The following is a 26,401-nucleotide window of genomic DNA, read 5'->3' as shown; positions in this document are numbered from 1 at the left end:
ACACTGATGAAAGAAATCAAAGAGGACACAAACAGATGGAGAAACATACCGTGTTCATGGATTGGAAGAATCAGTATTGTCAAAATGGCTATTCTACCCAAAGCAATCTATAGATTCAATGCACTCCCTATCAAGCTACCAACGGTATTTTTCACAGAACTAGAACAAATAATTTCACAATTTGTATGGAAATACAAAAAACCTCGAATAGCCAAAGCAATCTTGAGAAAGAAGAATGGAACTGGAGGAATCAACCTGCCTGACTTCAGACTCTACTACAAAGCCACAGTCATCAAGACAGTATGGTACTGGAACAAAGACAGAAATATAGATCAATGGAACAGAATAGAAAGCCCAGAGATAAATCCACGGACCTATGGACACCTTATCTTTGACAAAGGAGGCAAGGATATACAATGGAAAAAAGACAACCTCTTTAACAAGTGGTGCTGGGAAAACTGGTCAACCACTTGTAAAAGAATGAAACTAAAACACTTTCTAACACCATACACAAAAATAAACTCAAAATGGATTAAAGATCTAAATGTAAGACCAGAAACTATAAAACTCCTAGAGGAGAACATAGGCAAAACACTCTCTGACATAAATCACAGCAAGATCCTCTATGACCCACCTCCCAGAATATTGGAAATAAAAGCAAAAATAAACAAATGGGATCTAATGAAACTTAAAAGCTTTTGCACTACAAAGGAAACTATAACTAAGGTGAAAAGATAGCCCTCAGATTCGGAGAAAATAATAGCAAATGAAGAAATAGACAAAGGATTAATCTCAAAAATATACAAGCAACTCCTGCAGCTCAATTCCAGAAAAATAAATGACCCAATCAAAAAGTGGGCCAAAGAACTAAACAGACATTTCTCCAAAGAAGACATACAGATGGCTAACAAACACATGAAAAGATGTTCAACATCACTCAGTATCAGAGAAATGCAAATCAAAACCACAATGAGGTACCATTACACGCCAGTCAGGATGGCTGCTATCCAAAAGTCTACAAGCAATAAATGCTGGAGAGGATGTGGAGAAAAGGGAACCCTCTTACACTGTTGGTGGGAATGCAAACGAGTTCAGTGGCTATGGAGAGCAGTGTGAAGATTTCTTAAGAAACTGGAAATAGAGCTGCCATATGACCCAGCAATCCCACTTCTGGGCATACACACCGAGGAAACCAGATCTGAAAGAGACACGTGCACCCCAATGTTCATCGCAGCACTGTTTATAATAGCCAGGACATGGAAGCAACCTAGATGCCCATCAGCAGATGAATGGGTAAAGAAGCTGTGGTACATATACACCATCAATATTACTCAGCCATTAAAAAGAATTCATTTGAATCAGTTCTAATGAGATGGATGAAACTGGAGCCCCTTATACAGAGTGAAGTAAGCCAGAAAGATAAAGAACATTACAGCATACTAACACATATATATGGAATTTAGAAAGATGGTAACGATAACCCTATATGCAAAACAGAAAAGGAGACACAGAAATACAGAACAGACTTTTGAACTCTGTGGGAGAAGGTGAGGGTGGGATGTTTCAAAAGAACAGCATGTATACTATCTATGGTGAAACAGATCACCAGCCCAGGTGGGATGCATGAGACAAGTGCTCGAGCCTGGTGCACTGGGAAGACCCAGAGGAATCGGGTGGAGAGGGAGGTGGGAGGGGGGATCGAGATGCGGAATACGTGTAAATCTATGGCTGATTCATATCAATGTATGACAAAACCCACTGAAATGTTGTGAAGTAATTAGCCTCCAACTAACAAAAAAAAATAAATAAAATAAAATAATGGGGAAAAAAAAGAAAATACATTTGTTCTAGGATGGTGTTTTCCCTCCTTAAACGAAGTCAGCTCAGCCTCAATGTCTATTTCCTTCTGTGGTTTTGTCTGCCGTGGCAAAAGACCCGGCAGGTGATGTAAATGTGTGAGTCAAATAGGACGTAGTGTGACGTAAGAGTGAACCAAAGAGCACGCCCCACCTCAAATCATTCAAATTCAAATTTTATAAAAAGAGAGGAAAACCACACACATTGGGCCAGCTCCACAAACCTGCAACCTCTGAGCAGTTACCGCTCCCCTCGGTAAACAACTTGCAGGTGCAGTCACTGAGGTGGGGCCAGGCTTGTTTGTTTTCTTTTGAATCAGGATGAGGCGACAGCCATAACGAGGAAGTGCTGAATTTTTTAGCCACGAAATAGTGAGGGTGTCTCCCAGAGACACCCACCTGTGGAACTGTTTACTTCATAAAGAGTGTGGCAGGGAACATCAAGATACCACTGATGAGAGGACTTCGGCTAAAGCTCTAAAAACCAGCAGTAGTATATTGGGCACACTGGAGTGAAAAGGTTGCTACAAAGCATTGGTGAATATTCTGTTCCCTCCCACTCACAGTAATCCAAAACCAGTCATCTGTAACATTTATGTTGTTATGGATAAATGGTGAGGAAAGCAGAAGAAAACTTGTGTTGACAGTCCCTAAGATCTGTGGCCCATTGCTTTCTGTCAAGCTGCTGTGGAGCCCTGTAATTTCAAGTCCCAATAACCACAAAATCTGTGATTTTGTGATTGCACGTGCCCATCCCCCTGTTCTTCAAACAAAGTTATCCTAAATCTTTTAATGCAAGCTGGAAATCCGGAAGCTGCCATTGTGTGAAATTCAGAAGCTCATCTGATTCAGGATCCAAATGGTTCATGGAAGAAGAAAAATGTAGCAGTGATGCTTGTTTACTGCTAAATGTTATTCAAATGCTTGACATCTGGTCTATTACAAAATCCTGTGTAATTTGAGGCCCTGATTATATGATTGTATCTTCCTCTGTTTCCTTTGGACCAGGATGATTTTGTAAATGCCTCCCTGTTTCATTTCAGGAAAACCAGGGATTATTTGGACTTTTTTGAAAACCACAGGACAAAGATAGATCAGATTTGCCACCTTTCTGGGTACTCTTTATCAGTTTATCAACCCAGCAGTGTTTATTGAGCTGTTACTATGTACTAGCAACCATGATCGATGCCAGAAATAAAACAATGAGTAAAAGATGGTACTTATCCTCAGCAAAATCCTGCAGAAAGAAATAGAGTAGGTGGGCAGTGGCAGTTGTCTATCTAACAGACTTCCCCTTAGGCCTTACAAACATAACTTCGACTGAAGGGTAAATTCATTTCTCTCATCAGTGATTAGGCAGGTGAAAATTCTTGCCAATGAGTTATGAGAAGACGTATGCTGGGGGACCCCCACCATGCTCTTCAGAAGAAACTTCTGGAAACTTTTGCCTTCCTCTGATGTTACTGTTCATGGGTCATGTGTCTGGAACTGCTGCATTCAGTTCAGTACGAGAATGAGGGTGAAGCTGATCCACAGGCAGGCGCAGAGCTGAGACAGTCAGGAAAATGGAGCCAGTAGATAAAGACAATTAAAAATGTGTCCTATGTCTGGGGATTGCCCTTATGGGAACCAGTGAGTTTCTTTGTCACTGAAGCCAATATGAGTTGCGTTTCCTCATACCTGCTAAGAAAACGATTTGTTATGCCTTTACCAAGATCCTTTCCCATGAGAAGATCCAAGTACACACCGTCTTTTTTTCAATAATGAGAGTGACGTGTGATGTCATGAACTATTGTGGATATACTTCTTCTAACTGTGCTTCTACTTCTCAGCAAAGATACTTGAGGTTACTGGGCACTTTCTCCTCTCTCTTTGCCCTTGTATCTGCAATCTCCCTTCACTTATTTCCAGTTAATTTAACCTAAACTACAACATGAGAAACACAACAGGAAAGTTTCTCAAACTATGACTGTTTCTCTAGGTTTATTTTTGGTTATAAAAATTATTTTCAGTGGATATATACTTACAGTTAGAAAATTAGATATATATTTACAGTTAGAAAATTCACAATTAGTCAATTAAAAAGTGGGACTTGAACTCAAGTTTCCTGACTGCCAGCTTAGTGCCTTTAAAAATGATGTTCTTGTGAAAACCCTGGCCTTCCTGAAGAACATTACTGACAAAGGGTCTTGTATGAGGAGTTACTCTGAGAAATACCAGTGACACAGACTCTGTCACTCGTTAACTTAGATTATCATTATTTTAGACTATAAAGAAACTGTTATTTCAGTTTTAACACAATAATCACAAATAGTTTAAGAGCAACACCCACATGACATCTCCCTGCCCCACAAGGCTCTGTCCAGGGTAATAAGGCCTGAAGTATCCCAGGCCTTACCTTCTACAGAAACAGGAGTCAATAGAGGGCAGTAGCTTGGAGCAAATTCCATCATCCCTGGAGGCTCAACATCAACAGGGGTCAACAGGAAGCATCCTGCTCTGACTTCCTCACCTCCAACAGGGTCAGAAGGGAGCCCCAGATCGTCCATTTTGCCCAGCCTCTAACATTCAAAACCTAACCACCTCCGCCTTGAGTCCCCTTCGATGAATCCCATTATATTCATATATATATATGAATCCCAAATATACCTGTCGATCACCCTAACAAGGCCCAGATTTTCAGGTCATCTGGAATCTTCCTCACTCTAACCCCCACAGAGCTCTGCACGGCCCCTGTTGAGTCCCAGCTTCTACTTTCCCAAACTCTTTCCCGTACTGCCCTCGGCAAATCCCAGTCCATCCTTTATAACACCTATATCCACAAGCTGTCTCTGAATGGTCCCTCCTTTCTCTTGCTCCACCTGTAACCTGGCTCTCCCCTGAGGATGCTGTCTCCCCTGCGGCCTCTTGGCCAATGGACCTCTTTTCTCCCAAGGCCCTTGTATTACCTGGTTATGGAATAAGTATCTCAAAGCTAACATACACAAAACAGCTCCTGATCTTCCTCCACAGAACTCCACTACAGACTTCCTTATTGGACTGACTGATGGCATCTCCACCCACCCTAGTGGTTCTGGTCCAAAACCTTGGAGACATCCTTGATTCCCTGTCCCGTCATACCTCACATTCAATCTGTAGGGAGATTTGTTGGCTCTACTCTGAAAATACTACATCCAGAATGCAAACTCTTCTCTCTACCCCTGGTGATACACACCACCCCTTACCGAGATTACTAAGACGTGTCACTGCTTCCATCTGCGTCTACTCCACCTTGCTGGAGTCCATACTCAAGGCAACAGCCATAGCAATCCCTTAACTATGTTAAGTCAGAGGATGCCACCACCTCTGGGCAGGAAACCTAGCAAAGGCACCCTGTTTAGAATGGAGTGGTACAAACCAATGTCCTCGTGGTGGCCTACTAGGCCCTATAGGACCTGGTCCCTTGGCCCACCAGGTCTCTTCTGCTCTCCCAGAATTACTCTGCTCTACATATTCTTTGGGCTTCCCTGGTGGCTCAGATGGAAAAGAATCTGCCTGCAGTGCAGGAGACCTGAGTTTGATCCCTGGGTCAGGAAGATCCCCTGGAGAAGGGAATGACAACCTACTCCAGGATTCTTGCCTGGAGAACTCCATGGACAGAGGAGCCTGGTGGGCTACAGTTCATGGGGTTGCAAAGAGTCAACATGACTGAACAACTAATACACACGCACACCCACACCCACACCCACACACATTCTTCACTCTCCAGTGCTCCCCGGAGGAACTGACAAGGACTGTCTCTCTTAGGACTTTGAACTGTTTCTTCTCCTTGAAACAATCTTTCTCCTGATATGCGCCAACACCACCCTAGCATTCCTGCTCCCCATACCCTGCTCTATGCTTTCTCCTAGCTCTCATCCCTTCTATTAACTATATAATTTTCTTATGTATCACATTTCTGTACCCCCAATAACCTGAGAATGTAATGGCGGGAGCTGGAATCTTTGCTTTTTTTGGTTCACTGAGGTGTCCCAAGTGCCTGCTTAGAGCATAGGACTGACTCCTGATCATCTGCCACAAACCTGCTTCACAATGAAACACCTCTACCTCCATCTCAGTTAAGGCAACATCATCCTTGCATTGGCCCAAGTCAAAAATATTGAGGGCATCCTTAAATCTTTTATCTCTTACCACCCACATCTGATCAGACAGGAAGTCTTTTGTTCTCCACCTTTAGTATAGTTGCTTGTTAATTTCACGTTGCAAGGACTGATTGATCCTTGTGCAACTGGCTAATATGTCCCAATAATAGAAAACCATGACGGAATCTCAATAGATTAATCCTTTTACATAGCTCACACACTGATACCCTACCAAATACATACATAGGTATGGGTAGTCCTTCTAAACATCACTTTGAATCTAATTTTGTCTGGCTTGACATCTACAAGGTATATACTGCATTAACTCCCTAAGTGCAGGAAGCATGTGCAAGAGACTTTCTAAATCTTGTAGGTCCAACTTAGTCCTTCTATCTATGAAAGCTCAGTAAGCATTAGTTGATGGTAAGAAAAGTAGTAAGTTCACAGTCTTCAAACCACGGAGTTCTCAAGATCCTATTTGAAAGTCCATCTAATCCAATGAATTTTTACTGCATGACTGTACTAGAAATTTTACTGGATGCTGGAAAGATCAAAATACATAACTCTCAATATGCACACTGTCTGATAAAGAACACAGTCATTTAAACAAATAATTTCAATACGATGTGATAAATAAAATACGAACATGGATACAAGGTGAGAGGAGTTAACCTGAAAACTCAGGGAAAGGCAAGAGCATGTCAGAATTTATCAGGAATACAGTGTGGGGGGAAAAAACATTCCAAGCATGGAAAAACTGAACAGAATTTTTTTGTTTGTTGTTAAGCTCTCTTCTTTATTATTTGGGATGCTGCTTTTGGGCATGGGAGTGCAGATGGGGAAGGGGATTCAATTCATGGACAAGATCACACACATTAGGTAGAAAGTTTGTTAAACTGTTTTCAAAGTCCCCTGTAAAACTTTTATACATAATGACTCAAATGATCAAAAGAGTACTTTATTAATTTATTCAGGTTTTGACTCAATGTTTTTAGCAATTGCGTGAATAATACTATTTTATGTGGCTGAGGCCAGAACTGAAGTAGTAAAAGACTGTTTTTAAGATTTAAATGTAGTCATAAACATGTCTCCAAGATAAGATGCATGTTAATCAGGAGAAAAAAAGTTAATCTGGGGCTGTTTCTTTCTGCGAACCATCAGAACCACAAACAGCTACAATCTGTCTTTGCATTTTCCTTGAAAGTAAAATTGAGAAACATCAAGAAATAAAACTGCCAGTACCTATACCACAGTCTGAGAATAATTCTGTTTTAATTCCGTTTTGAGAAATTTTGACCACTTGCTATGAAAATATTTTCTTCTGGAATCTGTAAGTTAAGCCATTGCTTTTCCAATAGCATGGGTAAACACATTCACATCTTCACAAAAGTAAAAATAAACCACAAATTTCATCTTTCTTTGAAAACAGTGTGCTTCTTTTAACATTCCTGAAGCTATTCTTGGGCTTCCCAGGTGGCACTAGTGTTAAAGAACCTGACTCTCAATGCAGGAGACTTAAGAAATGCAGGTTCAATGCATTTGAGTGAGTCCTAACGAGGTAGATTAAACTAGAGCCTATTATACAAAGTGAAGCAAGCCAGAAACAGAAAAACAACTATCGTATACTAATGCATATATACGGAATCTTGAAAGGTGGTACTAATGAACTTATTTGCAGAGCAGCAATGGAGACACAGACATTGAGAACAGACTTACAGACATGGTTAAGGGGGTGGGGAAAAGAAGTGGGATGTGTGGAGAGAGTGATATGGAAACATATATTACCATATGTAAATAGAGAGCCAACGAGAATATGCTGTATGACTCAGGGAACTCAAACCGGGGCTCCGTAACAACCTAGAGAGGTAGGGTGGTGAGGGAGGTGGGAGGGATGTTCAAATGGGCAGGGACACGGGTAAACCTATGGCTGATTCATGTTGATGTTTGGTAGAAACCAACACAATACTGTAAAACAATTATCCTTCAATTAAAAATAAATAACTTTTAAAGAGAGAGAGAGAGAGAGATGCTGGTTTGATCCCTCAGTCAGGAAGATCCCCTAGAGGAGGAAATGGCAATCCACTCCAGTACTCTTGCCCGGAGAATCCAATGGACAGAGGAGCCTGGTGAGCTACAGTCCATGGAGCTGCAAAGAGTCAGACACAACTGAAACGACTTAGCAGAAGCAGCAGCAATCTACTCTTGAAAGTATAACTGGATTGTAATGCTGACATTAGCACACACTAGCCAGTTCTATCTGAGAGCCTCTGTTTTCCTAACTGAAAAGGGGAAATAGCAACACTTACCTTATCTCACATACTCTCTGTGAGATCCAAATCAAAATCTGAAACTGTATCATAAACACTAAAATATCATATACAAACAAAAACATACATGAATGGTCACAGGAGCATTATTTGTAATATCCAAAAAGTGCAAATTACTAAGTCAAATGGCCAACACCGATGAATGGGTCATGCGAGTGTATGCTCCTCGGTTCTTTGTCTCGTCACAACAAAAATTTGGAGTGATGGACATTAAAGCCCCTTGGCGGGTCACAGCTCTCGGAGGACAGACCGTGTTATAGCTCTCAGGTCTCGAATGGAGCGTGTTATAGCTCTTAAATAAATCAGTGTTACAGCTCAGTTTTACAGCTCTATTTATTTAGATAATAGCAGGAAAATCCATCTTTGAGGCATGAGGGCACGTTGATCCAAAGACCCGAAGAGATGATCGCCCCATCGCGCGGGGGAGAGGGAGGGAGCAAAAGTGGGGGAAGAGGGCTTTGGCTCCTCTTTTTATATGTTTCTGTCCCTGGGCCTGTCTTATGTAAATTGGGCCGGCCAGGAGTGTTGTTGGTTTTACCTGAGGTTTTCACTCCGGTCCTCGGACCTCCCTTTGTTCTATTTTCGCAGGCTTTCCCTTCCAGGTCTTTTAGCCACCGCCATTTTGGACCCTTTTTCCCTATTCTAACTACCTAACAAATGGATAAACAAAATGTAGCACAGTCACACCATGGAATATTATTCAGCTATAAAGGGAATGAAGTACAGATCTTCCTTGACCTATAACAGGGTTAAAACCATATCATAAAATATATTTAATAATACACCTAACCTACCAAACATTATAGCTTAGCCTAGCCCACTTTAAACATGCTCAGAACACTTACATTAGCCTACAGCTGGGCAAATCATTTAACACAAAGCCTATTTTATAAATGAAATGTTGAATATCTCATGTAAGGTATTGAATACAATACTGAAAGTGAAAAACAGAATGGTTTTAAGTATATCAGCTGTTTACCCTCATGACTGCATGGTTGACTGGAAGCTGGGGTCATTGTCATCACTCCGCATGAGAGTGTATCATACCATGTACCATTAACCCAAGATCAAAATTCAAACTTTGAAATATGGTTTCTACTGAAAGTGTACTGCTTTTGCACTACCATAAACTTGAAAAAATCATCAGTGAAACCACCATAGGTCAGGGACCACCTGTAATGATACATGTTACAACTTGCATGAACCAACCTTGGAAACATTATACTAGTGATAGTAGCCAGATACATTTATAAGATTTATATGAAAAGCCACGTTTATATGACTCCATTTATATGACATTTCCAAAGTAGGCAAATCCACAAAGACAGAATTGCAGACTAGTGGTTGCAGATCTGAGGAGAAAGAGGACTAGGGACTCACTTTGAATGGGAGTGGGGAAGGAAGGGAAATAGAGAATGTTTTGACATTAGGTCATGGTGATGGCTGCCCAACTCTATGAATACAGTAGAAACCACTGAACTGTACACTTCAAAAGGGTGAGTTTTTGGTACATGAATTATGTATTCATTTTAAAAATGATACACAGCACATATAATATATAAATATAAATATTTAATTATTACTTTCATCACTTAGGAGTCTGTTTCCATTAGAGGTTCCTTCTCTGAGAATATGCTATGGCTCCTTTTGTCCTCCCTCAAAATCTGACTCTAAAGTACTTAGAGCTGAATTCTCAGCTCCTGGACAGTAACAGAGAAAGTAATTGGTATTTCAAAGAAAGCAGGCGTTGGGAAAAGGAATTGAAGTTCACAAGCATTACCTTATACAAGAAGGGCTTTCAGGGGCTAGATAGACTGTGACAAGACTTTTCACTCAAAGTTGCACTTAGTGCTTATTTTGAGCCAGTAATTTCACCAGGGTAAAAATGTGTATATCTGTGTGTGTAAAGTAAAACTATGAGGATACAACACAATCTGACCAGGGCTATTCTCTTCCTGCCGTTCAAGTTCACCAAGTTCTTACAATTTACTGTATTTTTGAAGAACTTTTTCTTAATTTCTAGAAATTTTGAATAACCATTTTTTTTAAATGTCAGTAAAAGACATATGGTCAAAAATATAATATTAAATTATATAATATCATTACCCAAATGTGGCATAATATTTATTTTCTACCCATAAACTATTTTCAAACCAAAGGGACTATAACTTTATTTAATTTGGTCATTTTTCTTACGAACAACTAGGGAATCTGTATCACACCCCCAAAAAATGTATTCAGTAAAATCACAACATGAATTTCATACAGAATTAATTGTTGTTATACCAATCTCTTTTTACCACCCAAAGGGCTAGCATGGAGGAATGAAAGCAAGAAGAATCTTTAAAAATAGCTTCTTTGAGAATATAAATAGGGATACAAAAGTAAAAATAAATTTAAGAGCGACTCACATAAGATGCTCTCGTTTTCATTGTTTTTAGTTCATGAACATGAAAAGAAGAGGAAGTGAAGCACTGTAATAGTAGCTGTCTCCGGGTAGGTGGATGGTGGGTGGTCTTAACCTTTTCCTACACATCTGACTGTAATAACGACGTCAGAAAAGAGGATGTGGCCAAAATGGCGGAGTAGGAAGACTGAACTCATCTCTGCTAGAAAAACGCCGCGGGAGGAAAAAAGCCGCCTCTAAGGACCGGTGGTAAAGGCCTTTATTGAGCGGTCACTCTTAGGCAGAACTCCCGGGGGGCGGGTGAGTGAGGAGACAAAGGGAGTCTGTGAGGTATGAGGGGTGGGGAGGGGTTTTATAGCCAGGGCCGGCGTCCAAGCCAGGTCTTTTCATATAAGGAAGAAAGCGCGGGCTTCAGCGGCGGTCAGTGTCCGAGGGCTCCGGGTGGGTACCTGATTGGACCAGGCTGCAGGGGGTAGGTCCCCGGAAGTTTAGCCAGCCTCCGGAATTTGCCTTGTGGCACTTTCCCGGGGCATGCCCCGACCTTTCAATCTCCTCCCACCGACACGCCAAAATTACAACTATTTACGGAGCACTTATCTTTGAGAATATCTTGGAGAAGGAAATGGCAACCCACTCCAGTACTCTTGCCTGGAAAATCCCGTGGACAGAGGAACCTGGGAGGCTGCAGTCCATGGGGTCGCAAAGAGTCTGGACACGACTGAGCGACTTCACTTTTCACTTTCTTTGTCTTTGTGATAAAGAAACTGAAGCAGTTTCTTGTGATAAAGCAACTGAAGAGTAGTAGGAAAGAATTTTCACAACTAAAGACAGAAAGAAGGAATCACAACATGACGGGTAGGCGGGTCAGACGTGATATAGTCAGGACCCACAGCCCTGGGCCAATGGTTCACAAACAGAAGGGGATCACAGTCGTAGAAGTCCTCCCCCAGGAGCCAGGGGCCCAAACCCCTCATCAGGCTCCCCAGCCCGGGGGATCTCTACTGGGAAGGTGACCCCCCAGAAGTCTGGCTTTGAAGACTGTCAGGGCTTGTGTTTGGGAGAGTTGGAGGGCTACAGGAGACAGGAATTTCACTCTTAAATGGGCACACAAAACCTCACATGCTCCGAGTCCAAGCAGAGACAGTAATCTGAAAAGAGCCTGAGTTAGAACAACCTGGAGAGCCTCTTGGAGAGACAGAAGGCACCTGGGACTCCCCTGGAGACGGAGACCCTGGAGGCAGCCATCTTGGGAGCTTGTTCTAGCACAGCCGCAGCAGTACCGGCAGACACCATTTTGGAACACTCCCTGTAACCCATTAGCGCTGGAGACCCAGCCCCAGCTTCTAGCTGACTGGCATCAGCCTCCAGGTCCCCCGGCCACACAAACGGACCCCCAGAGAACTGGAGCCACCCACCAGTGGATAAAAGAAGCTCAGCGTCCCCATGGCCTCACAGTCAATTGCTAAAGAAGCCTTTCCACCTTGCAGCAGGCCCATAGCCACCTCAAGAGGCAGGACGTCACAGCCAACCAGGCCCAGGGTTCAGCCCCACCTACAGACATGCCCACAGTAGTCAGCCCCTCCACAGCAGAAGAGTGCATCCAGCCTGCACAAGGGGCACGCTAGAGCATATAGCTCAAGCGACCAGAAGGGAGTGTGCTGCTGGGCTGGTACATAGGCTGACTCCTACATAAGGCCAATTCTCCAGGACGGGGAAATGCACCCAGATTACCTAACACACAGATACAAATACAGACAACTGGGCAAAATGAGATGACAGAACATGTCCCTACTGAAGGAGCAAGACCAAATCTCAGGAAAAGAACTAAATGAAGAGGACATAAGAAATCGATCCAACATGGGTTAAACTGGGAGGCTGGGATATATACACACTATTGTGTATAAAATGGGCTTCCCTACTGGTATGATGGTATAGCATCCACATGCAATGCAAGAGGCTCGAGTTCGATCCCTCGGTGGGGAAGATCCCCTGAAGAAAGGAAAGTCAATCCACTCCAGTATTCCTGGAAAATCCCATGGACAGAGAGGCCTGGTGGGCCACAGATCATGGGGTCCCAAAGGAATCCAACACAACTTAGCAACTAAACATCAATATATAAACTAGAAAACTAATAAGGATCTACTGTATAGCACAGGGAACTCTACACAGTACTTTGCAGTGGTCTACATGAGAAAAGAACCTACGAAAGAATGAACATAAGGGTATGTAAACTGAATCACTTTGCTATACACCTGAAACTAACACAACATTGTAAATCAACTATGCTCCAATAAAAATGTTAAAAAGTAATTACCTGGCCATAAACAATTATTCACTAGCATGATAAGAAATTTCTTTTTATTTAAAAAAAGAAATTTTACTCAATAAAGAGTAGTATAGCAGGGCTAAAAGCGTTTAGATACACTTTCAATTTCTTTTACTATTAATAGAAACATTACTAAGAAATCTACCTATTTTTCTTACATTTTTATTATTTGGTAACACATAATCTTGGGCTTCCCTCATAGGTCAGTTGGTAAAGAATCAGCCTACAATGCAGGAGACCCCAGTTCAATTCCTGGGTCAGGAAGATCCACTGGAGAAGGGATAGGCTACCCACTCCAGTATTCTTGGGCTTCCCTTGTGGCTCAGCTGGTAAAGAATCTGCCTGCAATTCAGGAGACCTGCGTTCGATCCCTGGGTTGGGAAGATTCCCTGGAGAAGAGAACAGCTACCCACTCTGGTATCCTTGCCTGGAATAGTCCATGGGGTTGCAAACAGTTGGACACGACTGAGTGACTTTCACTTTACTTCCTACGTATAAATTAAGCTGAATTTTGTCGTGTAAAATAGCAGCTAGTGTTTACTGTTTCCTTCCATCTGGTATATATGGATTTAGTATGAACTGTGTATAAAGGTTTGCTAATAAGTAAACAGATTTGCTAAGCCATAGGAAGAGACTAATTTATAGCACATTTCCTTCCAGCCATGACATATAACTGCAACCACAGCCAACGATACATGCAGTGTTGCAGGTGAGCTGTAGATAAAAATGCCAGGCAAGCAGTCTTTAGGATACATGTGCCAGGACTGGAAACTTTTTGTTCAATTCAATTGCAATTGACAAAGGAAGGTTCTTAATAAAATCTCAGAATTCTGAGACATTCCTGGCATTAGGCTAGAGAAACATAAGAATATTATCAAAAGGGGTTTTTCTTATCACTTATGAGGGAAGCCAAAGTGAAAATGTTAGTCCCTCTGTCGTGTTTGACTCTCTGTGGTCCCATGGACTGTGGCCCACCAGGCTCCCTTGTCCATGGGATTGTCCATGCAAAAATACTGGAGTGGGTTTCCATTCCCTTCTCCAGGGGATCTTCCCAACCCCGGGTTCGACCCTGGGTCTCCTGCACTGCAGGCAGATTCTCTGCTGTCTGAGCCATCAGGGAAGTTCCATACCTGGGAAACTGGAAATCTGAGGAGAGGGAGATTAAGGCCTGAATTTCTGCTTTCAAAAAATTGGTAATAAAGTCTAATGGAAACATGTGGACAGTGAATACACATGCAAATAGGTGAACAGTGGAGATTTTAACATAGCAATTCTTTCCTCTATACATAGATTTCTTTGACATTGCATCTCTGTGTTGTTGTTGCTTGGTCGCTAAGTAGCTCAAAGTATTGGAGCTTCAACTTCACCATCAGTCCTTCCAATGAATGTTCAGGGTTGATTTTCTTTAGGATTAACTGGTTTGTTTGGTTCACTGAGTTGTCTCAAGTGCCTACTTAGAGTGTAGGACTGACCTGAACTTGCAGTTCAAATAAGAAATGTGCGGCTTGCAGGATTGGGTTATTTGAGAATCCTAGACTCCAAATCAGGGCAACACACCACCTTTTATTATCTTTCATAAATGTTTTGTTTTTGCTGGCTATTTATTTCATTGTGTTTATTATGGTTTCTGTAGATCTGAGACAACACTAACTGTATATGTCCCAATAAAAGTGCCTTATTATGTAACCCACGGGGTAGACATTTTTCTTTGTCCAGAAGGCATTCACTGTCTGCAGGATGATTCTTCGGGACCCCAGAAGCCCCTGAAGAGATCTCTGTGTGACCCAAGAGTAACAAGACAGAGGAAAGACCGCCCTTCTGCTCAAGGACACTGTCCCAAGTGCCTTTGGCTGAAGCTACCTTGGTGCTGACTCATTGAAGAATTAAGGCAAAGCTTGCAAGCAAAATAGAAAACACACAGAACCTTTTGGTACAGAGGGCATTTTTTTTTCCCTCCCCCCTGGAAAATTTGAGTCTAAAAGCCTTTAGGTGAGATACAAACTCACCACAGCCCCCAGCCATCTTACACTTGGTTGCCTCTGACCTCTCTGATATCTCTGTGGCCCCTGAAGGCTCCTGGAGCACGTCTCTCCCACCAGGTTGCTTATATTTATTCCAAAGCTGCATTGAATACAGAAAGTAGGGGTGGGGGTGGGGGTGGCGGGATCAAATGTTGTAGCCCTTGTCAAGATGCCAGTTCTTTTATTTTTTAAATAAAAAATTATTTTATTGAAGTTTAGTTGACTTATAATGTTGTGATAATTTCTGATGTACAGTAAAGTGATTCAGTTATGCACATATATATGTTATTTTTTCAATTTTTTTAACTGGAGAATAATTGTTTTTCAATGCTGTGTTGTGCATGCTCAGTCACTCCAGTGATGTTCGACTCTTTGCAACCTCATGGACTGCAGCCTGCCAGGCTCCTCTGTCCATGGAACATTCCAGGCAAGAATATTGGAGTAGGTTTCCATGCCCTCCTCCAAGAGATCTTCCCGACCCAGGGATCGAACCCACAGCTCCTGCATCTCCTGCATCACAGGCAAATTCTTTACTGCTAAACCACCAGGGAAGCCACAGTGCTGTGTTAGTTCTTGCTATACAGCAAAATGAATCAGATATACATATACATATATCTGTACAACTATACATATGCAGTCCTAAAAGATAATGGTGTGAAAGTGCTGCACTCAATATGCCAGCAAATTCTGAAAACTCAGCAGTGGTCACAGGACTGGAAAAAGTTAGTTTTCATTCCAGTCCCAAAGAAAAGTAATGACAAAACATGCTCAAACTACTGCACAATTGCATTCATCTCACATGCTAGCAAAGTAATGCTCAAAATTCTTCAAGCCAGGCTTCAACAATATGTGAACCGTGAACTTCCAGATGTTCAAGCTGGATTTAGAAAAGGCAGAGAAACCAGAGGCCAAATTGCCAGCATCCACTGGATCATAGAAAAAGAAAGGAATTCCAGAAAAATATCTAATTCTGCTTCATTGACTGTGTTAAATCTTTGACTGTGTGGATCACAATAATCTGGAAAATTCTTCAAGAGATGGGGATATCAGACCACTTTATCTACCTCCTGAGAAACCTGTATGCAGGTCAAAAAGCAACAGTTAGAACCGGACATGGAACAACAGACTGGTGCCAAATTGGGAAAGGAGTAGGTCAAGGCTCTGTATTGTCACCCTGCTTATTTAACTTATATGCAGAGTACATCATGAGAAGTGCCAGGCTGGATGAAATACATGATGGAATCAAGATTGCCATGAGAAATATCAATAACCTCAAATATGCAGATGACACCACCCTTATGGTCAAAAGCAAAGAGGAAATAAAGAGCCTCTTGATGAAGTGAAAGAGGAGAGTGAAAAAGCTGGTTTGAAACTCAGCATTCAGAAAACTAAGATCATAACATCTGGTTCTATCATTTCATGGCAAATAGATTGGGAAACAATAGAAAGAGTGAGAGACTTTATATTTTGAGGGGCTCCAAAAGCACTGCAGATGGTGACTGTAGCCATGAAATGAGAAGATGCTTGCTCCTTGGAAGAAAAACTATGACAAACCTAGACATGAGTATTAAAAAACAGAGACGTCACTTTGCTGACAGAGGTCAGCATAGTCAAATCTATGGTTTTTCCAGTAGTCATGTAAGGATATGAATGTTGGACCATAAAGAAGGCTGAGCACCAAAGAACTGATGCTTTTGAGCTGTGGTGCTGGAGAATACTCTTGAAAGTCCTTTGGACTGCAAGGAGATCCAACCAGTCCATCCTAAAGGAAATAAACCCTGAGTAGTTTCTGGAAGGACTTATGCTGAAGCTGAAATACCACTACTTTGACCACCTGATGTGAAGAGCTGGCTCATTAGACAAGACCCTGATGCTGGGGAAGATTGAAGGCAGAAGAAGGCAACAGAGGATGAGATGGTTGGATGGCATCACTGATTCAATGGGAGTGGGTTTGAGCAAGCTCTAGGAGATGGTGAAAGACAGGAAAGCCTGGCATGCTGCAGTCCATGGGGTCACAAAGAGTCAGACACGACTGATCAACTGAACAACAATAGCAACAACATACATATATCCTTTTTTTTCGACTTCCTTCCCATTTAGGTCAGCATTGAGCATTGAGTAGCATTCCCTGGGCAATACAGAAAGTTCTCATTAGTCACCTATTTTATATATAGTACCAATAATGTATATATGTCAATCCCAACCTCCTAATTCATCCTACCCCACCTTCCCCCTTGGTATCCATATGTTTGTTCTCTAAGTCTGTGTCTCTACTCCTACTTTGCAGATAAAATCACTATGCCATCTTTTTAGATTCCACAAATATGTGTCAATATTCCACATTTGTCTTTCTAACTTACTTGATTCGGTATGACAGGCTCTATCTAGGTCCATCCACATGCCTGCAAATTAGACACTCTGTTTGTTTAAACCTCATTATGGCTAAGAGTTTATGTCTGACTTTCCTGGGTGAGGGGATAACCCCATGAGGAGGCATCTGAAGCTTTCAGAGTGAGTTTCTTCCCAACCCCCATCTCTTTTGTTTCCCATCCTGGATCCTCCATTCAAATGTCTTCCCCTCTAATATCCCATCTCCTTATGTTTTCAGGGTACTTCTTACCCCTCCCTGAAGAAATAACCTGGTAAACTCCATATGCCCAGGCACCAAGTGTCAATGACAATAATGATGATTAACAGGGATAGAGTTTATATTATATACAATATCATGCTAATGGAATTGTTAACCATAGTTTACATATGAAGACGTTGAGGCTTCAGGCACGAATGAACTTTTCGATGCCGCAGGCTATGGGATTCCAACCTAAACTGCCTGTCCTGGGCCCTCCATCACAATATCTCTTCTGCTTTCTCCCCCATCCGTCCAACACTTTCTGCTCTAATGAAGAGAGAGCTGAGCTTTGACTCAGGCTAAGTTTGTCCCAGAGAAGGGAAGGCAGAAAAGAGGAAAAGTGGGAGTCTTTCTTCAAACCCCGATCCCACACCTATCCACTCTTATACCTCCTCTGCTGAGAAGCAGAACCAAACACATTAACCAAGACAAAGACCCATTTCCTTCTGACACTTGGCCTGAGGGTCAAGAATAGAAATTCATATTCTCCCATTATTTATGCAAAGTAATATCCTAATCTTTTTAGATCTAGAATGCAATTGCTCTCATTTTCCCTCTCATCACACATCACAAAGCATCTTTGTGAAGCAGATAGTGAATAACAGAAGGATAACAGCACCTTTCCTAAGACAGGAGGGATGTCCCTAAGATGTAGAGAAGAGTCTCAGTGCTCCTTTGATAGTTTAATTACAATTAATTTATATTAAATATTGATGTCTTTTTAATATCCTGTGTAGAGTCTTTAAAACTTACACACAAAAGGGAAAAAAGACACCAAGAAAACGCAGCCTGCTATTTGGCCCAAGGGATTCAGAAACACCTACAAATCTCAATCTTGGCTCTGTCCCAGTGGATCCCAAGAGGCTGGCTTCTTTCAGGGAAGCTGGGCTGTTGTGTAGGCCACATTGAGAGGCCTGCTAAGTTGACCCAAACCTCATGTCACCTGGAAGTCCATCCACATGGTTGATGGTAATCACAGAGACTTTTTATAAAAGTTAAATAAATGAATAAGAAAATAAATAAAGGCATACATGCATTCATACATTCGTAATGTATTCAGGGTAGAAATTCATTCAAACCTAATTGCTAAGCAAATTAACAGGCTAGCTGAATAGCCCAGAAATTGTTATTTTGTGTGGGTAGCATAAGACAGTGTGTTAAATACAAACTATCGTTGACCCTAGAGGAACTTGTATTTAAGAAGGGGAGGAAATTATGCCTCAGAGCATTCATTTTTTAAGCTCTTTACTATCTGTTTGGGTAAAAGACCATATAAAGGCCGGTAATCACCATTATCACTAATTATCTGTCACTAGAAATCTTTTTTAGTTTACCATTAGCATTAAATGTGAAGCAAAAAGCAGGCTTATTAAGTCCTAGTGTTATAGCCGCGCGTTCCAGGAAGCAAACTCACTCAGAAGGACAATGCAGATAGTGGAGTGCAGTTTAATACCCCGGCAGGCCCAAGGCAGAGTCTCTTCTTAGCCAAGGACCCCAACCAGCATTTGTGAAAATCTTTTATACCCCATGTGTGTGTGTCCAAACCCACCACTCCAAATTCCTAGAAACTTACATAAACAAAGGAAGGGTAAATACAACTACAATAACCCCATCATTCACATGTTATGTGTTCAAACAGTTAATAATCAATAAGCCCGCAGTCACATTCCAAACAGTTAATAATCAATATGCCCATGGTCACATTCCAACCAGTTAATAATCAATAAGCCTGTGATTACTACATCCTGATAGATATGGAAAAAATTTATGACCTGTCCAGAGGCAGGGGTGATTACGGTATGTTTTCTCTTAGGTGGTGAGTAACCTGGATAGGATCTTCAAGGTTTCCCTGTCCAGAGAGGGTCCTCCCCTTCCATTGTCGTTCCCACAGGCACTAAGCAGAGAGTTCAGAGTCCACCAGAGAGGTGGCCGAGCAGAATCAGCACAGACGGGCCTCAGATGGAGTCCAGGCCCTATGAGTTCCTTCTTCACTAGAGGAGATTTTAGTTCTCTATAGTCACACATAGTTTACAAAACACTTTTGATATTCTAATGTGGACTCTATGTCCAATTACTTAGGATCCAGTCCAGCTCCACTTTTGTGCATGGAACTGCCTGTTTGTTCCTCAGACCTGGTGTTGTGTAACCTGGGCTCAATTAGGTTCTGATCCAGTTAGGTTCTACCTGGTTATCCAGTTACCAGGGAGACTGATAACTGTCGGTATGTGCTAGATGAGAATGCTCATGGTATGGATGTTAAAGACCTCAAAATTCAGAGATTCCAGGCCCCGAAGGAGAAAAGCTGTATATGCTTGTTGTTGTTGCTAGTTGTTCAGTAGTGTTAGACTCTTCCTGACCCTATGGACTGTAGCTTGCCAGGCTTCTCTGTCTACAGAATTCTCAAGGCAAAAACACTGAAGTGGGCTGCCATTCCTTTCTCCAGGGAATCTCCCTAACCAAGGGATTGAACCTTGGTCTCCTGCATTGCAAGCAGATTCTTTACTGTCTGAGTCAACAGGGAAGCCCGTATGTATGTTTACTAGACAGTGAATAAAACCCTCATTCACTTACTCTGCTTCATTCATACAAGTGCTTAACACACAGTGGAACCCAGGGAAGAAGCTTGAAAAATGTTAGCTGTTTGTAAGTAGAATGACTTGTGGCTTATTGGCTTGGTATTTAAGTTGGTAAGTTGTTTCCAGTGATCCACTGACTTTGTTTTTCAAGAGTTGAGATATCAAATAGTCTATCTTTCTCAAGAGCTTACTAAGCAGACTCAGTTGCCATATATTCCAGTTGCCATATATCTAGATTGTCATTTCATGTTGTGATCTCTCTCTTGACACACTGTACAACTACATTAACCTGCTACTTGACTCTGGAGCCTAGGAATTACCTGGCAACCAAAGAATATTTTGTAGAAAAACATGGCAGCTTTCCTTCATGGTGTTGTTAGGTACTTAGAATAGGAAAGAGAAGTCCAAGATGGCAGTGGCTAAAAGACAGACAAAGAAAGGGGGGAAAACCCCACAGAAAGGGAACAGAAGAAAAATCCGTGGGCCAGGGTGAGAACCTCAGGTGAAATAAACACACCCGCTTCCTAACTAGCCCTAATGCCCATAGGGCAGGCTCATGGAGGAGGAGATAAAACATAAACAGTGGGATCCAAGATGGGTTGCAGCCTCTTCTTGGGGGTCAGCCCACCCTCATGCCTCTAGGGTATACTATCCTTAATAAAACTCTGAGCTGTAACCAAGCTGTAACACTGGTCCGTCATTGCAAATTTTTGTTGCTGCGAGACAGAATGGAGCAAATTACACACTCTCCCAACAGTGTGTTCTCTGAGATTACAGAGGCCCTGGAAAGTCTAAATGCCTCAGCTTACCTCTTAAAACCCTTACAAATCTGATACCATCCTATATTTCCAGCTTCTTTACCTAATTGTTCCCTGTATGAACTTGGGCTAAATAAATCCAGGCTATATAATGATCTCTGAATCTCAGAGTTAATCTAGAAAGTTTACTTACTACAAACATTTTACTGACCCTTGTGCTGTACCTTTCTTCATGCTATTTCATTTTCCAAAAGTTAATTTTTTCCATATGCTACTCACATTTTAAAATTGTCATAGACAGGTTTTCAGAAATGTGTCTTCCCAAATGCCCTTTCTTGCCACCTGCCACCTGTCACCATCCACCACCCACCATCCATCCACTCCATCCTACTAGGGCTGCAAAAGAAAGGGGTATATGTGCCCTATTTTTACCATGTGTTTTCATTCCTACTCTCAGTTGAGTGAATCATGTTGGGTACATAGCTAATCAAACTGGACCAGTCAGAATCTTCTCCTGGGAATCTAGAATTAACATAGAGTCAATTCAACATAGAAAGTTATGTAAAACTCATCTAGAGTATCTTCTTGAATCAGTCCCTTATCAACCCAAAGTCATGCACAAGACAAAGTTATGCAGGATCAGAAAACAAAGAAAGCTGGTTGGCCAAACAGAAGAGAGCGTGCTTATGAAATTATGTGCAGAAGAAGAATTATGCAGCCACCAAAAGAAAAAGCAACCTTGGCAGCTCCCCAGGTTACAGAGCCATTCCCAGCTGTATCTTATTTATGTGAGAGCTCCATTTCCTAAAAATAAACCTTCCTCTCAGTTGGAATTAATTTGAAAGAGTTTCCATCCCTTACAACCACCAAGATTTGCCTTTTAAAAAATAGCTCTACTTAGGTCTGGTCCCCTTGTTGCTTTTCTTCTCAAACTGAGGTACGGGGATGAGGTAGTGGTATGCTGACCAAACCTTGGCCAGGTAAGATAAGATAAGGCAATTTCTCTGGAGCATTTATTTTCCTGGCAGAGCTTTGAGGAAATGTTAATTAATGGAAAGATTATTATTACATTGTTGAATGAAAAAAATGCATTAAATTTAAATAAAATCAACCAGTTTAAAAAAAAAAAATACCTCCACTTAGATGACAACTCTTCTATGGTTGTTGTTCAGCCTCTACATCACATCCAACTCTTTGCAACCACGTGGACTGCAGCATGCCAGGTTTCTCTGTCCTTCACTGTCCCTCAGGGTTTGCCCAAACTCATGTCCACTGAGTCAGTGATGGTATCCAACCATCACTTCTGCCACCCTCTTCTCCTGCGCTCTACCTTTCCCAGCGTCAAAGTCTTTTCCAATGAGTTAGCTCTTTACATCAGGTGGCCAAAGTATTGAAGCTTCAACTTTAGCTTCAGGATCAGTCCTTCCATTGAAAATTCAGGGTTGATTTAGGATTGACTGGTTTGATCTCCTTGCTGGTCCAATGGACTCTTTAGAGTCTTCCTCAGCACCACAATTTGAAAGCATCGGTTCTTCAGGATTCAGCTCTCTTTATGGTATCCTCTTCTATGGTACTTTGAATTGTCCCAACTGAAACAATTCTTGCCTTGCTATGCTACCTTGTCATGAGCTGCCTGATTTTCTTTTCTTACTGTCTCCTAGTCTCTGCACATACACCCATCTAAGCTTAACCCCAACTAACTCTAAGCCCTGGATAGATCATATATTATTATCTGGGGAAACCAGAGAAGGCCTAGTTCAATTGCCCAGTACTACTAGACTTCAGCTTGTTTCTGTCACCAAACTCCCATCTTTGTCCTTCATTTGATAATTTGGTATATGACACCTTTCTAAATTGAGCCTAACTAGTTGTCTTCTGAGAGTCCAGTTCTAAGGCAGGGGTTGTGCCAGGCCTCTCTAACCTCAGTAACCTCTTGGTTCTGGCAGTGGTGCTCAAGAAGTGACTTTGGCATATGGTATTATCTTTTACCACAATCTGATAGGGAGGCGGAGTGGCTTGCTTCTAGTGGGTAGAGTCCAGAGATGCTGATAAACACCCTACAATGCACAGGACTGTTGCCCACAACAAAGAATCATCCAGCCTAAAATGTGAATGATGTGAATGTTGAGAGTACTGGGTAAATGACCTTGAGCCAGTTATTTAGCAACTGTATGCTTTAGAATTTCCCTCTTTAAGAATACAGATCTATTGCTTGTAGGGTTATCACAGTACTTGACACAATGCCATTAGTACTTTGTCATGATTATGTCTGTATAATACAAAAAATCTTGTTAAATAATTATACTGTTATCTAACTATTCCTTCCTTATTCCATCTATACTTTGTGTTTGAAAAAGTTTTTGGCAGTGATGAATTCCACGTTTACTCATCAAATCTCTTAAGATTCTGGTCTTTGATCACATTTGTCTTGATTTTTTAATAAGATTCCTCAATGAAACTTTTTATAGTGGTAAAATACAATAGCATAAAATTTAAATTTAATCATCTTTGTTGCTGTTCAGTCTCTCAGTCGTGTCTGACTCTTTGTGACCCCACGGACTGCAGCATGCCAGGCTTCCGTATCTGTCACTCTCTCCCAGAGTTTGCTCGTAGTCATTTCCATTGAGTCGGTGATGACATCCAACCAACTTGTCCTCTATCATCCCTTTTTCCTCCTGCCTTCAATCTTCCTCAGCATTAGGGTCTTTTCTGATGAGCTGGCTATTTGCATCAGGTGGCCATCCTAACTATTTGAATCATCTTAACCAGTTTTAAGTGTCCAGTTCTGTGGTATTAAGCACATTCTTATTGTTGTGCAACAATCACCATCATACCTGTCCAGAACTCTTCGTCTATCAAAACTGAAACTTTGTACCCATTAAACAATAACTTCTCATTTCCTCCTCCCTCCTATTCCTGGCAATCACCATTCTACTTTCTGTCTCTACATACTTGATGACTCTAGGCACTTGTATCAGTGGAATAGTACACAGTACTTGTCTTTTTTTTTTTTTTTTAGTACTTGTCTTTTGATGAATGAGTTATTGTACTTAGCATAATACTGTTAAGGTTCAGCCATCTTGTAGCCTGTGCTAGAATTACATTCCTTTTTAAGACTGAATAACATTTTATTTTAGGTACACATTTTTTGCTTATACTTTCATCTGTCAATAGGCAGTTGGGTTGCTTCTAGATTTTAGCTTGTTGTGAATAACACTGCTATGAATACGGTTATACAAATATCTCTTCAAGTCCATTCTTTCAATTCATTTGGGTACACACCCAGAAGTAGAATTGCTGGATCATTGGTAATTCTAATTTTAATCTTATAAAGTACTGCCATTTTGTTTTCCATAGTGGTGTACCATCTTATTAATACATTCCCACCAACAGTGCGCAAGTGTTCCAATTTCTCTACACTCTCATCAACACTTGTTATTTTCCATCTTAATGTGTGTGAAGTGTGAGATTTTGATTTGCATTTATGTAATGACTCATTGGAAAAGACCCTGATGCTGGGGAAGATTGAAGGCAGGATGAGAAGGGGACAACAGAGGATGAGATGGTTGGATGGGATCATTGACTCAATAGACACGAGTGTGAGCAAACTCTTGGAGATCATAACAGACAAGGAAGCCTGACATGCTGCAGACCATAGGGTTGAAAAGAATCAGACACGACTTAACAAATGAACAACAACTGTTAATGATGTTGGGCATCTTTTAGTGAGCTTGTTTGTTATTTGTATATCTTCCTGGGAAAAAGGTCTATTTAAGTCCCTTTGTCTACTTTTGAATTTTTGTTTGTTTTTTCTTCTTGAGTATTAGGAATTCTCTACATACTCTTTATACTAATCCCTTATCATATTATATATATATATATATATAATTTGTACATAATTTCTCCCATTCTGTGGATTATCTTTTAGTCTGTTAGTAGTGTCTTATGACGCACAAAAATTTTCATTCTGATAAAGTTCAATTTGTCTAGTTTATCTTTTATTGTCTGTAACTTTACAGGCAATACTCAACAAGTCATCCCCAAATCCTGTGTCATGAAGCTTTTTTTCACATGTGTTTCTCTGAGCTTTGTGGTTTGTATCTTGGGACAAAATTTTGTAGCCTAAATATGTCCTGTGTAAAACATACATAGATGAATTGCTCATCTGCAAAACCCAAAGGTAAGTAGCTACTGTGTCAGTACTTTTGCACATGTGTGTACCCAAGTACTTGTGCATGTATGTTAGGGTATCACTTGCTGAAAGAAATAGGAAAAGCGTTTAACACTAGTACAGAAAAATACGGACATATTAGAGTGTGTAGGCTAATGGCTAAACAAACAAACCCCCAAATTTTCTAGCTGTTCGAGCAAAAAAAGAAGTTTGTTTCTTACTTGTGTAATATCCAAAGCAAAATTGTTTGATTGATGGCAGGCTTTCCTCAAAGTGATGATCCAAGGACCCACACTTTTTCCTTCTTGCGCCAGCTTTCATAGGCTGCATGTTCATTTGCATCAAGCTTGGGAAAGGGGGCAGAGAGTGAAGAAGCCACACGGGTTTCACCTTAGTTTAGAAGTGACATACATAACTTCTATTCCCAAGTTTTTGGCAATATCTAGTCACTGGGCCCTTCCTAGATGCAAAGTAGCCAGGAACTGAGGTCCTTAAGAGCGTAACTGTTGTCCAATGATTGCTCTGTCTTTGGGATCCAATATGGTAGCCACCAGACACATGTGGGTATTGGATGCTGGGAATGTGGTTCATCCAAACTGAAATGTGCTATAAGCATAAGGTGCATACCAGGCTTTGGTGACTTTAGCATGAATGAAAGGGTATGAATATCTCATTGATAACTTTTAGTGGTTACATGTTAAAATGGCAAGAATGTGAATTTGTGAATAATTGGGCTAAATAAACCACGTTGTTAGAATTAATTTCACCTGTTTCTTTTTACTTTTTTACCAAGGCTACTAGAAAATTTTAAATTACATATGTGGCTTGTGTTCTATTGGGTTGGCCCAAAATTCATTTGGGTTTTTTCCCATAATACTTAAGACCCAAATGAACTTTTTGGCCATTCCAATATTTCTATTGGATAGTCCTGCAATGGAAACCAGCCTTCTCTGTTACACAGATTATCTCACAGGCTTGAGAAAGGGAGTGTATCTGAGCCATTCACAGAATCCAAAGAAGGGGACTTGGAAAGTTCTCTTGAATCAAGATGTGTGCTCTCACTCTTTCTCTCGTTTTTCTCTCCCTGGAGCCACATGCTCACTAGTGTCTCTCTCAATACCTACTGACTTGACTCTTCTCTTTCTGTCTGTCTCTTTCATCCCTGTTGCAATCAGCTGGGGTCAGGAGGATGAGGTCAAATGGCTTGCT

This window comes from Dama dama, chromosome Y (genome assembly GCF_033118175.1).
Source record: "Dama dama isolate Ldn47 chromosome Y, ASM3311817v1, whole genome shotgun sequence".
In the NCBI taxonomy this organism is placed as follows: Eukaryota; Metazoa; Chordata; class Mammalia; order Artiodactyla; family Cervidae; genus Dama; species Dama dama.
This window is presented reverse-complemented; position numbering follows the sequence as displayed.